This window comes from Ictidomys tridecemlineatus, chromosome 12 (assembly GCF_052094955.1).
Source record: "Ictidomys tridecemlineatus isolate mIctTri1 chromosome 12, mIctTri1.hap1, whole genome shotgun sequence".
Taxonomy (NCBI): Eukaryota; Metazoa; Chordata; class Mammalia; order Rodentia; family Sciuridae; genus Ictidomys; species Ictidomys tridecemlineatus.
Genome location: NC_135488.1, coordinates 91,467,778 through 91,484,086, shown reverse-complemented (window position 1 = coordinate 91,484,086; position 16,309 = coordinate 91,467,778). Strand labels below are relative to the sequence as shown.

Below are 16,309 nucleotides of genomic sequence, written 5' to 3'. Positions count from 1 at the left end.
AATTTCCTAATGGACCTGAGTTTAATAAACTCAATAATCATAGCCAGTTCAATCTGATATTGAAAAGCAAATACATAGATGAAGAAAGAAAACTATCAGAAGATCTGAGACTTGAGGCCCATTCCCAAAGGAAAAACATTGTGGATCTCACAGCCATCCTCCCTCTCACAAATCTTGGGAAGCTGGCCAATCCTAATAGGAAAGAATAAATCATCCCATTGTTTCTTGGTCTAGTCTACAACAATCACTGTGTCATGAGAGACCCAGGACACTAGATCTGATTACCTGATGATCATGATTTCTACTTGCAAAACAAGCCTGTTCCCATTAGTGACAGTGTACAATTACTATCTGATATGCTTTCAGGATCTTACCACAATTTTTCTTTTTAGGAATTTTTTTTTTTTTTGATTCTACCATCCCCTTCTTGCAAACGCACTCATCCTATGTTGATATGCTTGATGGCAAGTGGCCCACTTGGAGTTTGAAAACTCCCTCAGATAGACTTGGTTTTATCAACTTTCTACATGTTTCTCAAGGTTAATATTTTCTTCCTTTTTAAATTCCCTGTTTAGGATTCTGCCCATTAAAAGCCACCTTTCTTACTGAGAGTCATAGAAAAACAGGAAAAGGCCAGGAGAGAGATTTCTACCAATTAGATTCATCTAGTGTCTAATTCCAAAGAAAATCAAAACTTCTAAAATGTACTTACTTAACATCTCAGGATCTCAATTCATATATAGCCAATATTCAAAATGAGCAAAATATGCTTAATGTGACACAATGCTGCTGTTATGCTCAAATTCGGGACCCCCTAAAAGACCACCAGAGACCAAGATCGATGTAAGCAGCAAAGAGGTGTTTATTTCGAGCTAGCTCGGTCCTCCACAAGCCCGAAGTAACTGGTGACACTGAGAGGCCCTGAGCCCAGGGTTTGCACCAATTTTATACACTCTTTGGGGAAGGCAGGGACTTCACATACATCATAGCATCTCTCAGCAAATCATCACACACCACGGGAAAATCACAAAACAAGTCTAAAACATGATTAGCACATTCACTGGCGGGAACAAGTTGGGTAAGGGTGATTGGTTAGTACAAGAGGGGGATTCGTTTGAACTGATTGGTTTAAGCCACGAGGGGAGTACGCCCCCTTCCTTGGACAGGCTTTGCTCTGAGGTAGAGGCTGGTTTCTCACTGCACGTTGAAATGGGCAATTGAGTACAGATCCTTTAGCTTATGAGATAACAGAAATAGTGTTTAAAAATTAGGTCAGATTTGCTTCAAATCAGCAAAATGGAGAACTTAGTATCCTAGAGACTCTTGTGGCCTTTAGAGAAATGTCTATCAAACTGGACTCAGCAATAGGGAAATCAGGTTAGTGTAATAAGATCAGACATTTTGAGTCCAAAGCACCCCCCCACACACACACACCATGGAGGGACACAAACAATGCTCTCTTGCCACCTAAAGCAAGATACTCTGCTGGTTGTTTCACTTTCTGGTGGCGTAAGGAACATGCTTCAGGAAAATCCAGGTGAAAATAGAAGAGCTCGTTCTACCTAATGAGCTTGTGACGTGGGCTCTGGAGGAACACAGAGGAACTGAACATTTTGTAGAAAACCTCATTCCTGATCCTTTTATCACCATAAGAAGAACCTAAAAGGGAAGTGATTAGGCAGGGAACTGTGAACATTGAGATATTCCATTGACTTTGGCCGATTCACCTCCATCATTTAGTTCAGCCCAATTAAATCAGAAATTACTGGACACTCACTATGTGCCCAGCACTGCACTAAGGGTATATCAACTATAAAAGATGCATAGAACAAAACTCTTGACCTTAAGAACTTTGCCATCTTGTTGAATGGGTTGAAACTATCTGTGTTATTTTTTCATTGCAGTGATCAAAATAATTGACAAGAACAACTAAGAGGAGGGAAAAGTTTATTTGGAGCTCATGGCTTTCAAAGCATCAGTCTATGATGAGCAGACTCTATTGCTTTGGGACTGTGGTAATGTAGAACATCATGGCAGGAGAGTGTGGTAGAGGGAAGCTACTCAGGTCATGGTAGCCAGGAAGCAGAGAGATAGGGAAAAAGAGTTACCATGGACAAAATACAGTCCAAGGCCATACCCCCCAGAGTCCTACTGAGAAACCAGCCTCTACCTCAGAGCAAAGCCTGTCCAAGGAAAGGGGCGTGACCCTTGTCCTTGGAAAGACCCACAGAGCACTCCTAGGCACATACCCACCCTGCTGAGTTGTTTATCTACAAATAACAGGAGAGATCTTCAGAGCCAGGTGTCCCTGACTCAGTCAGGCTAGGTGAGGACCCATAGCAACTCCCTAGCAACTACCAATCAGCATGAGACAGGGAAAATACCAGATGCCAGATGACCCTCCCAGTAGTTTATGGTGGTTGATAACATGTTGGGAAAACATGTAGTTCAGCACATACTCCCCTCGTGGCCTAAACCAATCAGTTCAAACGAATCCCCCTCTTGTACTAACCAATCACCCCTACCCAACTTGTTCCCGCCAGTGAATGTGCTAATCATGTTTTAGACTTGTTTTATGATTTCCCCACGGTGTGTGATGATTTGCTGAGAGATGCTATGATGTATGTGAAGTCCCTGCCTTCCCCAAAGAGTGTATAAAACTGGTGCAAACCCTGGGCTCAGGGCCTCTCAGTGTCACCAGTTGCTATGTGCACTCAGAGGACCAAGCTAGCTCGAAATAAACACCTCTTTGGGGCTTACATCGATCTTGGTCTCTTGTGGTCTTTTGGGGGTCCCAAATTCAAGCATAACACTACTTCCTCCAGGAGCCACACCCAACCTGGCTACAGTTACCACCCAGTAGTCAATTCAAATTATTAAATTATTAAATCATCAGAAGGATTAATCAACTGATGGGGTTACAACTCTCATAATCATTTTACCTCTGAGCATCCAAGCTGATTACACGAATGAGTTTGAAAGGGTAAAGTTTCTAAGCTGCAAGGCCTGAGTTAAAAAGTGAAGGGCCAGGTATTCTTAAGTTCCTCTGCTACACCCAGAACCTGAAATTCCTGAGGCAGTTAAGACAATGCCCTACCGGCCATTTAGTCTAGGGCCCTGTGCAGCTTGTCACTAGGCATGCAGGGCCCAAACCAATCAGTTTGAATGTGTACCCCGCTTAGGAGTGACCAATCACCCCGCCCGACCTGTTCCTGCCAATGAATGTGCTAATCATGTATGAGAGTTGTTGTTCAATTTTCCCGCGCCTCATGCTGATTTGTTCTGATGTATGCAGAGCACCCGCCCTCCCCAAAAAGTGTACTTAAGCACTGCTCGACCCCTCCCCGGGGCTCTGGGCTGCTCTCCCTTCTTGAGTGAGCACGGAGCCCCAGCGCGCTGGAATGGATCCCCAATAAATCCTCTTTTGCAATTGCATGAGTCAGTCTCTTGGTGGTCTCTTCCTCCGATGCTTCGCCGGATCCTTACAAGTTCACTTTGTGAAAATTCATTGGATCCCATAAGATTTGCATGCTTTTTTTAATGTATGCTATCTGTCAATAAGAAATTGATACAAGTCACATTTGAATCCTATAAATTTCCTAAAAATTTTAGTGGAGATTTGAAGCTCAGAAGGTTGTAGAAGCTGATTTTTGACTGTCTTTGAATAGAACCAGAAATTTCAGGCTTCTAAATTCTCTGATCTATTTTGTTACTGACTCTTTAGGCAAGTTTAGAAAAACATTAGTCTATTAACCTCTTTAAAATAGCAAGGTTGACTCTCACGCTCCTTTCCCAGTCAAACTGATTTGCCTTTAAGTAAGTGAAATATGTGAACTTGCAAAGTGGCAGGTACCATAGACATTAAATCAAAATAAAAGTTCAAGACCTTCACTATTGTCGTGATAAGTTACAAAACTCTTCTGCCCTGAGGGAATGAATGTGTTGTTGTTGTCCTGAACTTAATTATCATTATGTAAAAATTAGCTCAAGGTTCTGGGAACCCACAGGTGAAGTTTGGGCTAACTGAAATAAATCTTCATGTAGAAGCCAAGTTCTCGGATTCCACCTCTTGGGTCCCCTTCTTCCTCCGGGAGAAGACTTTTCTGCTGTCCTTTAATAAACTTCTAATTTTCCACTCTGACCTTGCAAAAAAAAAAAAAGCCAAGTTCTTTTTTTCTTTCCTCTTAGAGGAATGAGACACAGTGATTTCTTATTCCTCACATGGGTGGATTCTTTCTGGGTTGCTAGGGGAAATCACAAGACTGAAGATTATGAGATAGAATTGGGAAAGGCTTGGTCTGGATGGCAAACCTGATGCTGTCATTTATTGGTTGGAAAAATTTAGAAGAGTCGTTCCATCTCTCCATCACAATATACTCATCTTTAAAATGGGCATAACAGCCCCTCTCTTGATTGCTTCCTTGGGTTGTTTTGAAGTGGAAGTGAGATTATGTCTGTAAAATTGTCTTGGAAACTAGAAGGGGAAAAAGTAGAAATGCAAAATTTTATAATTATGCAAGAATGCTGTCAGTAGGCCCTGATAGGTTCCTTTACAAATGAATGCCCTTGTGAACCATTCCAGGTGGGGAGGATCTAGCAAAGGGAACAGGACAAAGTTCCTCTGTCAAACAGCTGTCTGATAGGAGCGGACAGAGTAAGAAGGCAAACACACACAAAGATGACTTTGGATAGAGGAAAGTACTACGGAGAAAATTGAACAGAGCAAAGAGACTACTAGAAAGTGACTAGTAGATGTCCTTGGGTTGAGTGACTACAGAAGGTCTCTGAGAACCTCTGAGGAGGTGGCATTTGAGCTGCTTCCTGAAGGTGAGGATGAAATTTTGGGTCAGAGAGAGATCCAGGTAAAGGAACCACCAAGGCAAAGGTGCTGAGATACGAGGGAGTTCAAGCTCCCCAGCACCAGGCAGAAGCTGGTGTGGAGGGAGCAGAAAAAGAGTGGTGAGAAGGATGGTCAGAAAGACAGGCAGAGGCAGGACTGCAAAGGATGTCATAATCCATCTAGGCAGCTGGGTCACCTGGAAAGAGGTATAGACAGAAAAAGAGGGCACAAAACTCAGACTGTTTATAGTAAAGGAAGAATTGGCAAGAAAAAGACTTTTCTCCCAGGGAAATAATTGTGAGTTCATAAAATCAGATCTTATATCAGACTTGGAATATTTTTAACAAAGGCCATACCCTGCCTCCAGAGGTGGCTTCACTGCAAAGCTAATGAAGTACTAACTTCATAAAGCCTCCCTGTATGAGACCCTAGAAGGCACCCCAGCACTCTTGAATCAAATTTTGTAGTATTTCTTTAAGAGAACTCCCCTCAAGCCTGACCCTACCTCTCAGTACCCAAATGACATCGCAGATTTCAGATGTTTGAGCAAGTCAGGAGCCAGAGTCCTCCCATCCAGCCAGGAAGTCTGACATCAGCATTTCATGGGCCGCCCTTCTCACTTTCCTTTTCCTCATCAAGACACACTTTCCACAGTCCCCCTTAGCTGACCTCCCCAGCCCCATTCCCCACCGTGTCCCTCTTCCACCTCCAGGGCCCTCCCTGCACCCGTGCACAGCTTGCCCTTATTCTGGCAACGCACAAATTCTCTCATATTTGCACACACTGTTCCTGGTGCCTTCAGTGCTCTTCCTGTTTTCCCCTGTCAAACTCTTCCTGAACCCTTGGGCTCTGAAAAGTGAAGTCTCTCGTTCTGTCCCCTTGGTCACTGCTCCTTAATGTTGGTTCCATCCCCTTCAAGGCTCTAATCCCATCACCTCACAGTTACTCACTTACATGTCCGCCTTCCTCCTGCAGCTCATTCCACTCCAGATCTGTGAATTCCTCAAAAGCCCGACCCATTGATGCCCTGCCTTTTCTCACCCTTCCCCCAGCACCTTGCACAACACCAAGTGGGAATCAGTGGGTGGGGACCTCCCGTTATTCAGCAGGAGAAAGTATGAGGGTTTGAGGAAATTCTGATTTGGCAATACAACTCCAAACATATAACACATTTTGGTTTTATCGATTCATTTGTCCCAGCAAGCCCAATGCCTAGGTCAGTACTGTACATGTCATCCTCGGCTACTTGATCATGTACCAACCCTATGTAAGACATGGGTATGGCCATTGTTAGCTCCCTGCTCTTGGAGACAGGGGCAGGGGGAGCTCATGCTCTAGTGGCAAGTAGAGCACAATGGTCATTATAGACAAAAGTAAGTAAATGAGCTGGTTCCAAATAATAGTACGTGTTATGAAGAGAAGTTGAAAAGGACAACAGGTAGGGGAAGAGAACGACTTTGGATAGGACATCAGAGACAACCAACCACTCTGAAGAATGGATGATTTACTCTTGTCCCTAGGGTTCAAAAAAAAAAAAAAAAAAAAGGAGTTGTCTGGCTCTCCAAGGAGAATAGGTTTGTAAAGGAGGCAGATCTGGGTTGGTTGGGGGCTTGTTCCTTTGAAAATGTTTCCTGGATCAGGAGCAAAGCTTTCCCAGAGCAGTCACAGGCCATTTGTCAGGCCCTGGATGGAGAAGCTGGTCTCAGTGTTTACTAAACAAACCAATGCGATTATCCTGTCAAGATCTGAAAAAGACAAAAAATTAGCATAAATACAAGGCCACCTATTTAATTAAAGCCGCAAACCAGGGCAGCTAAGAAGCTGAATATAAAGCAGTCAGGGAGAGTTTTAATAAAAGTGAGTTACATAACTCACATGCTTGAGACCCAAACAAAAGGGTTCTTATCTCAAGGGCAAAGAAAGGAATCAAGAAAAGCAGCAGTTTCCAAGCGCTTTTCCTATAAACTTTGTACCAACAAGGAGACACAGCCCTGGAAATCAGGGGGAACAGGCCTCCAGAGTGAACTGCTCCCTTGGGTTAATTAGGAATGTCCTCTGGGTAAGGTGTGGCTCCCTTCCACGAGCTCTTCAAAATCCACACCATTTCACAATGCCAGAACGGTACTAGTTGGAAGCAACCTTTGAGACCACAGAGCCAACCCCCTCTGTGATAGATAAGAAGAAACTCCAGAGGCCAAACAGCCAGTTGCTACAGGACAAGGACTTAAACCTCTGTAGTCCAGGCCAGTGCCGCTTCCACCTCACCACTCTGCCTGTGCCAACACACATCCATGGACCAGTGGTCAGCAGCTCTTTGCTGGGGCAAGTGGACATGGCCCCTCCAACCAACTTGCTGAGGCTAAACCCACCCTCCCGGTGCTTGAAGTCTTTTTATGTCCCCCTTTCTTCTCCTCTCTTCTTTCTTTTTCCTTCCCAGAACCGCCTGTGTCCTCAGCACCCTGGTGGCACAGTTATGGTTTTTGTCTTGCTAGAGCCCTTAGGGGCAGGACCATCTGGAGACAAAAGATTTCCTTCTCTTTCAAGCCTCTCTTCCCCTCACCCAACCTAAGCCTTGACCCTCACAGTGGTCCTCCTCAGAGCTTTTCCTTCCTTGCTAGTCATTGTCCCTACTAGAAAACTGGTCACACTTCAGGCAAAACTCCCCACAAGGTAAATACATTGTAACAATATACTCTTTAAGACCCAACAGCTTTCAATAACAAACAAAATAGAAACTGTGGAAATATATAAAAGATAAAGACTTGGGGACAGTTTCTGGCTGATCCCCTTGAGATCCTAACTTTGAGGGAGTTCAGTCTACTGGACATGGCCTAAAGGGGAAATCGGAGCTTCCCCACTCCCTTATACCAGTCTCAGGGAGCAGGGTTCATTTCTAGTGTCTGCCACTTGCCCAGGCGAGGGACTCTTCCTAATTTAATGTCGCCTACATCTCTCATGATTCTATACCCTTTATGTCTTCTCTTTTGTTATCAATGAAGGGGATGGAAAACATAAAACCCAAACACCACTCAGAAATCCTGACTTAGATGAGTCAAAGGCTACTTCTCAGTCACCTGTGCCAGGTAGGTGAGTAGATTAGAGCTTTAAATCCAGCCTAGGGAGGTCCAAGCTGGTTCTATGGACAAGAAGTGGTTCTTTGTTTTCAGGTCTTGCCGGGCCAGGCTGAAGGAGGAGGCAGGCTCCTTCAGGGTTGTTAGTCTCCCGGGGCGTCGGGATTACACAATCTCTTGTTGGCCTTGGACAGCAGGCAGAACTGGCAGGCTCCCTGCAACAGAACAAAGCCTTGGGAGAGAGGGCTTTTTCCTGCAACTCTGCCAGCATTCCTAATCATTCTGGCCCTAGATTTGGTGACTTTCAGTGACAAAATGATATGTCTGAAATTTATTTTGTGGCTCTGAAGAAAATTATAAGACTCCCTGTAGGCTCAAAAGTTTTAGAAGTGCTCGTTTTGGGTAACTGGCTTTTTCAATGCTCTGCCACACCAGTGGTACATGGCAGAGAGAATGAAATTTTTGCATGGGGATGGGGGGATCAGGTCCTGTGTGGACCCTTTCTCTTTGTTAGGCTGTGGATGTCTTAAATTTGCATTGAAATAAAGGGCACCAGCATCAAACTGGGTGGCTGTTGCTGGGTTGTTTTGCATTTTTTCCATCATCTTATTTAGAAAATAACAAGACCTTTTTCATGCCTTTGAGTTTTCTCCAAGTGAAATGGTCTTTTAAATCTAGTGTCTTTTGGGATGAGTAATGGGCCACAGAGAAAGCGCAGAGTGAATAAGCAGAGGATGTGTTTAAATTCCTAGTGCTGCTTCTGGAACAATCCAAGAATGAAGTGTCTCCAGGGTGCCCACCTGCTCCAGAAGTGCATCCCATACAATGAGTCATGGAAGAGAAGGAATGGTTAAAACAGAGAGGAGCTCTCTCTTCAGTGACATCCCAGGGTGGGCCTGATAATGTCATTGCAGTCCAGAAACTGCCATCCACCTTTACTGAGAGCAGCCACAGAAAAGCATAAAATCTCTCTTACAGATGTATTCAAGATACAGTGTATTCATTATGCAAGAGTGTGTATGAGAAGCCTCAGGAAAAGTTTTATTCTGGTCCTAATATCCAGGGTACACATACTTCTCTTGAACGATTATGCTATCTTGGAGATTTCATGCATTCTTGCTAGTCTTCAGAACCCAGCCACCTATTCTAGATGGATACTGCATCTGTAGTCCATTAGGTCTGAGCTGGGGGCAACTGCCTGTCCATTCCACCAAGTTCCAAAGGACACTTCCCATGGACAGCCCACTCAGACTTTAGAGCTTCAGGAGGCCTGATCCCAGCCCCAAAAGCATATCCCTAGATTTGAGTTTCTCTGGACCTATCACATATTCAATAATAAATCTTTCATATGACATATACATATAAAATTCCTATTATAATGGAAGATATAGCTGTAAGCAAGACAAGTAAAAATCCTCATTCTTTTTTTTTCTTCTGGTGTATGTGTAAGCTAATTTTTTTTTTTAAAATCCTCATTCTTAACAGAGTTTGCAACATAATAGGATTTATCCCACTGAATGCACTTGAATTTGTACATATGCTAGTGAAATTAGCAGCTAGCTAAAGTTGAAATTTCATTAGTAGGATAACTATGTTTGACAACGATTGTATATTTCAAAATAGCTAGTAGAGAGGATTTTGAATGTCTCTACTTTCAAGAAACGATAAGTGTTTGAGGTAATGGATATGCCAATTATACTGATCGGATCATTACATGCTATATGCAAGTATTGAATTTGCATGGTACTCCATAAATACATATAATTATGTGCAATTTGAAAATTAAAGATAAAGCTCTGGGGATGTAGCTCAGTGGTAGAGTATGTGCCTAGCATGTGTGAGGCCCTGGATTCAATTCTTAGCACTGCAAAAAATGTGTGTGTGTGTGTGTGTGTGTTTCATATAAATAAATTTATAAGATATATTTGTAGAATTCTATGTAAAATAATATATTGTATATTATATGTTATATATGTATATATTTATGTTTGCATATATATACACATACACATAAATATTGCAGATATGAATCAGAGGAAATAAGACTTTAGAGAAAATGAAAAAATTACGTTTCTATTAGCTCTGTGAGAACCCAAATCTCATTTTCCTTGTCTAAAAAATTATGATAACCCAGATGCTTAAAGTGAGAAGCAAGCAATAATACTGAGAAAGCTCTTACCATGGTGTCTGCTCACAGCACATGCTCAATAAACACTGATTCTTGCTACTTCTATTATTATTCAAGGAGAAGGGCTCTTGGTTTGGGAATTTTGCCCTACTCACCCTGTTTCCATAGGATCAGTGTTCAAAATGTTGATATGGGGAGAAGAAATGTTCCAAATCCATAGAGGCCATGCCTAAGTGCATCACCTCAAATCCTAATGTTTCCAATAGGGAAAAAAAAAAAATCTAAGTAGCCTTGTTTTTTCTTTTTCATCTCAGTAAATTCTAATCACAATCCTCACATTCGCCCCGGATTTAAGTGAAAAGGTAACTCTCGTTATTCTTTCAATTTTACTGATACGAGTGGTTTGTATTTTGGCCAAAGTTAGAGAGTTGGCACAGACAGAAACTCCAAGCCTTTTAATTCTTATCCTTTATTGTTCTATTGTTTCAAAAGAATAATAAAGTCTATTTGCTTTTCTTTATTATTTTTTTGGCTATAGTAAGCAGTGTCCCCTGCCATGGACAAAGGTCTGAACAACACTATTCTATTCTTGGAATTTCTTGCAAACAGTTTGTGGTTATTCTCTAAAATTCTTAGTGTGGTGCCTCATTAAATATAACATCTAAGTGGTTGTCAACTGCAGGCCTTGACCTAGAATCCTGGAATGTACAAAAAAGAAGGAAAGTTGGGAAGGCTCCAAAGAAGTGGGTTCCCTCTTTGGTTCATGTCTCAGCCTCAGTGCCTGACCCACTTTTGTTTCAAGGGATCAAATATGGCAATGAAAGCCATATTTTAAGCCAACAAGATTCTAAAATCCCAGGATCATGAAAATGCATTCTTCTCTCCTTCTGTGCTTCATCATACCATGAACTCACATTCATAGCCATTTCTCCATCCTTCCCAACCCCTCCTGGCCCTAAATAGCCTTCTCCAAGGCCAGGCAGTATGAAAACCAAGAAGGGGTAAGAGATGATGAATAGATAGTATGCCAGTTGTAATTTCCATTCATGCAAAATGGTAATGCTTGTGACATAAATAGAAGAGGACTGATTTCCAAATCCTTGTGCCCTTTTTCTCTACTGATCTTACAGGACAAATGAGGTGAAGATAGAATGTTCTCTGTTATCAAACAGACCAACCAAGAGCTAGCCTCTCTCAGCTGGCTGAGTTTAGGTACTTTGGAGCAGAGGATCTGAGTAGTTAAAAACATCCACTGTCTTGCTGAAACTTGGAGCAATTCTTTCTGTTCCATGTGCTCCAAAAGCAAAGGTCAGGGTGCCAAGGCTAGGTATCCTCTGCAAGTACTCAGCAGAGCTCTCTGAGCATGAATTTGGGTCTATGTTCAATTGTAAAGGAAAAGGAAAAGATCAGTTTTAGGAAACACACTTCTGCATTCTCCACAGGTTCATAATGTCTGTTCTTTCAATGACTCTGATATTAGTGCTGCATCCTGAGCTTCCCGTCAACTCGAAACTACATTAGACAGTATTATAATCTCATCCGTAGCTCATAGGAGTAGAAAAACCTAGTAGGTATACATTACCTTATATATTATCCTGCCCATATGTCCCTTTGGATGAATCCATGCTTACCTTGACTTCATAAATTATATAAAAATTTCTGGGAAATTTCAGGTTACTGTCATATTGCCTTTAAGTGATCTTATAATTGCTATACACATTGCTTTTTGAATGAGAAATATGTTATTGCTTATTTTTTGTACCCAAAGTTCTGAGAGTCTCTGCTTATTATCATACTTTAACTACCATGTAGTCTAATTAAATATAAATCTGGCCTATATCTGACTCCCATGATATTATCCTAATCAGAGATTATGAAAAATAATTATAGCTCTCATGTCTTGTCTACTGTGTATGGATCAGAAAATGAGTCAGGAACTTTACATACATAATTTCATTTTATCTCCACAACTTATACAATTATCTCCAGTGTTCAACACAGTATAATGTTGAACCTGAAGTATAGAAAAGTAATTTACCCCAGGGGAATATTTACTTGCAAATGGTAGAATTCCAGCACAAACTTACGTATGTCTTACTCCAATCCTGTAAATGAAATATACTCCTTTGCTTAAGTAGGAGTTAGGGGACAGAATCTCCTCCTATCTCATTATCTCTGAAAAGAACTCATGGAGTCTTCTTTCAGATAAAGTATCATCGTGCCCACAAGATGATCCCACTTTACTGCACGCTACTAAGGCTTTTTCTGTGGTGTTCCAAATACCTGTAAAAGCCACAATTTAATAGAAATATTAAAGGAAAGGGAAGGAGACAGGCCAGGTGGTTCTGAAATTGCAAGAATACTATTGAAGAATAATTAGCCTGTTAGAAAAAAAAAAGGACAAGATAGGAAACAAGAGGAACAGCCTAATAACCATCTTTTAATATTTTAAAATCTATAATGTAGAAGAAATGGATTTCATTCATTCACTCTTTAATTTATCCAACAAATATATCCCACACACCCACCATGTGCCAGACACTGAGATAGGTGTTAGAAAAGTCAAATGTGTCTGCACAGTGTAGCAAGAAAGACAGATCTGAAACAAATCCTTGCAAGGTACAGAAAGGAGGCAAGACAAAGTCAGGGGTCTTATTTCCTGAGGTTACAGAATGAGGGGTAAAATATCAGCGGCTTGAAGTAAAAGGAAGTCAGATTACTGGGTGGAGTAAGAAGAGCCATCTTGAACTCCCAGTTTGAGGCAAGAGTCATCAGAAAGTGAGTCCCCATTGTTAGAAGGGTTTGATTGGAGGCTGGCTGACCACCTGCCAGAAACATTCCACAGGAGCTTCCCACATAGCACTCTCTGCCAGTTCCAATTCTGTACTCCTGCATTCTTAAATCCTATCTTCAAGAGAAAGAATAAGAGCTTTCTAAAGGAAAGTTTTTATTTATTTATTTATTTTCAACAGAGCTGTTCAGTTCTTTCAGTGGGCTCCTGTCCCACAATTCAACAGAGCTGCTCAGTCTACAGAAAAGAAGGTGAACTAAATGACTCCCACTTACCTTCAGGGGATGAGAGACCCCTCCAACCTATCGATGATGAAAATTTGGATGAGGGAAAGCTCATTGGGCACAAATTGTAATATCCAGGACTTAGAGTCAGCTGTGCCAATTAGCCACAGTTTTTGAATCAAGAATTGTTTTCAGGAATTTATTGCTCTGTCAGAATTCAAGAGACCTCCATTTCTTCTCTCAGCTCCTCAACCTTGCCTCTTAAGAACTGTTGAATGTTCATCAACTATATATTCCAGTAGGATGATGAGGCAGTGTGTTCTTGTTTTCTATGATAAAGCCTCCATTCTCTGTTTCCATGCTCAGGCAAATAACCTTGAGCCTGGAAGATTTATCAGTTTATAACTTATGCCAACTTCGGAAACTTGCAACTTTGAATCAAGCCAGGGATGCTGGGGGAAAAAAAAAAAGCATTGCACAAATCTAGGAAGAACTGCATCAAACTCAGGAGGGGTGGGGGGAATACACACACACACACACACACACACACACACACACACACACACACACACACATAACCCCTTTGACCAAATTATTCAAGTTGGCAACATTTCACCTCACAGATCAATTGTCCATTTAATACTAATGCCTTACAGCTACATGGCATTTCAGGGAGGGCTTACAAAGCATGTTTGTTATCTCCTGGTTTTCCCAGAAGTCTGCTGCAGTGGGTATGGCTACTGTTATCACAAAGCAGATGCTGGACTATGAGCCAGAAACAGAGCCACTTCCTTGATTGATGTCCTTGGTCAATTTCACTTAAACTCTGAACCCAGTTTTCTGTTCTGTGTTGGAAACTAAAATACCTACAGATGGATGAAGCTGACAAGCTTCAGCTTCAGGACGTCATGTGCACAGGCTGTGTTCTTCTCCTTAGAAAGAGTTTCTCAATTTTTAACAAGCTTTAGGACCCTGAAAACCTGGATTTATCTCCTAGTAATACCTGCTCTGCTTAATTCCAGGAAGCCATTTTCTTCCCGGAATTTCACAGGCGTCTCTATTGTCTTGGCTTTGCCAATGGCCTGTGTTGATATTTAGCCCATATTGTAGATGGACCCTGTCTGTGTCCCTCCTGAGTGGCTGTGAAGGGCTCACAGCTGGCTCCTTCTTTAGAGAGTTGCCTTTACTGCACAGAAGCCCTTGGTCCTGAAGTTTACAACACCACCCTCTTCCAAGACAGTCCGCATTGCCTGATTGATGGGGAGTGGTCCCCTATACAAAAAGCTACACCCCTTCCAAAAGGTGGGACCAGCTCAGTGGTACAATTCCTTCTTCTTTGGGATCATACCAAAGTTAGATTCCACCTGAGATCACATCCTTGCTTAATTCCTTTTCCTGTCATATCCTGCTTCACTCTCTGAAGTGCATCTGAGTCCATCTAGGACTCAGATTTTAGGGTGCCCAAGCTAAGGCACAGAGTTATCAGAAAAGTGCCATTTATTTCCTATACCAAAGCCTGTCTGGTCCACTTTGACACTCAGAAAGTTATGAGTCTCCAAGACCCACTGAAGCCAACACTTAGGCTATTACAGAGATGTGTATATTTATCCTATGACTAGCAATCTGGTCTGAGACTCATCCTGAGCCCCAGACAAAGTCTACAGATCAAGGATTATACATGGAGTTGGTGGGGGGTGTAGTGCAATGGTAGAGAGCATGCTTAGCACATGCAAGGCCCTGCATTTGAACCCCAGCACTACAAAAATACACACTACATAAGAATCATATGTACCTTTGGAATAAGTGTAAGGCACTTGGAAGGTTTAAAGAGGAGATTGTTGGCTATTTTATAAAAACCCACACAGTAACCAATCACCTTTATGTTGTCTCAAAATATTTTGCTTTGGATGTTAAGAAAGATGCCAAAGGATGAGGAAAGAATGAAGAATACCATCATGTCTCTTTTGATCATTTTCTTGTCACTTTCTACCTACAGGAGATTTATAACTAGTTCTTTGTGCAGGTTGAATAGAAGAGGAATCCATGCTTTGCAGTGTTGCCTGTCATTTAGAGAGATCCAGAGCAAAGAGATTGAGAGCCCTGTCCTATCTCGCCTCTAACTAGGTTCATGGCTTTAAATAAATTAATCATCGCCTTTTAGCACCTCCATGCATAGGTGTGGAGATTTACTTCCCCATTTTACAAACAGCAACGACTTTCTGACAAGGATCATTGTAAGGGCAAGACCACCATCCACACAAGAGACATAATTCTTACATCATCTAAAGGACACACAAGAAATTCCTCATGAAAGGGAATAAAAGGTAGTGCAGGAAGGAAATACTTATTATTTATGAATAAGAAAATACTTGTTAATAAATACTTATTACTTATTTAATAATAATACTCATTATTAAATATGTATTATGTATTTCCAGGAAGGAAATACATATTTCCTTCCTGAACTACATTTTATTCCCTTTCATGAGGAATTTCATAAGTATCTGCTCTCCAAGACCTTCACCCTAAGGGATCTTGAGATAACTAATTAACCATTTCCTTCCATAAAGAGTGAGGTAAGGATTTTGCAGGTAAACTGTGAGGATCTAAGTCCAATCTAGACATCTAGACGTGTCATTCAAGGAAAGGGAGGAGAGCAGGTAGGTCTGATGAGCGGAGACAGACACATCACAATATCTGGAGCAAGCCTAGTTAGGTGACTGGGAGCCAAAGCAGAGGCCCATGGATCCTGTCTGCATAAGACTCCCAGGGCCCAGTGCAAACCTGAGCAGAACTACAGGTGTGTCTTTATCCAGAACCATCGATTTTTTTTTTTAATCCAGAAGCTTCCTGTAGATGTCTTGGACCTGATCTCCAAATATGGAAAGATGGCACTTGAGTGGGGAGCAAAATACCAGTATTAACTGTAGGTAACCTTGGTCCAAGTTACTTGACCCTCATTTCCTCATCTCTAATAGTTCCCCATCTATTCATGTTTCTTGGCATAGAATCAGATTCAGTTTGAGGCAGTATGTATGAAACTTCCCTTACATAAACTGTAAAGTAAATATAAGACAATAATATCTGTGGGTAGTTTCGGCTTATGGAGAGGAACTCCAAGCTCATACTCATTCTTCCTGGTTCTTGAGCAGATGTGAAGCTAAGCTTGTGGTGTATATGGAGCCTTCTCTCCTGCTGAAGGCAACCCGGAAAAGCCCCATGCCCAGTGTCAGGTGTTCTTGGTAAAAATTAACC

General features: G+C 41.8%; 1 long non-coding RNA gene across 1 annotated transcript; it reads right to left on the bottom strand.

The window, feature by feature from the left end:
• Positions 1-3,520: 3,520 nt before the first annotated feature.
• On the bottom strand, positions 3,521-13,490 carry LOC144369404 (uncharacterized). The gene is made up of 3 exons (XR_013429048.1): positions 13,106-13,490; positions 7,915-8,126; positions 3,521-6,585 (listed from the first exon to the last, which is right to left on the bottom strand). It is a non-coding gene; the product is annotated as an uncharacterized LOC144369404 (long non-coding RNA).
• Positions 13,491-16,309: the final 2,819 nt, after the last annotated feature.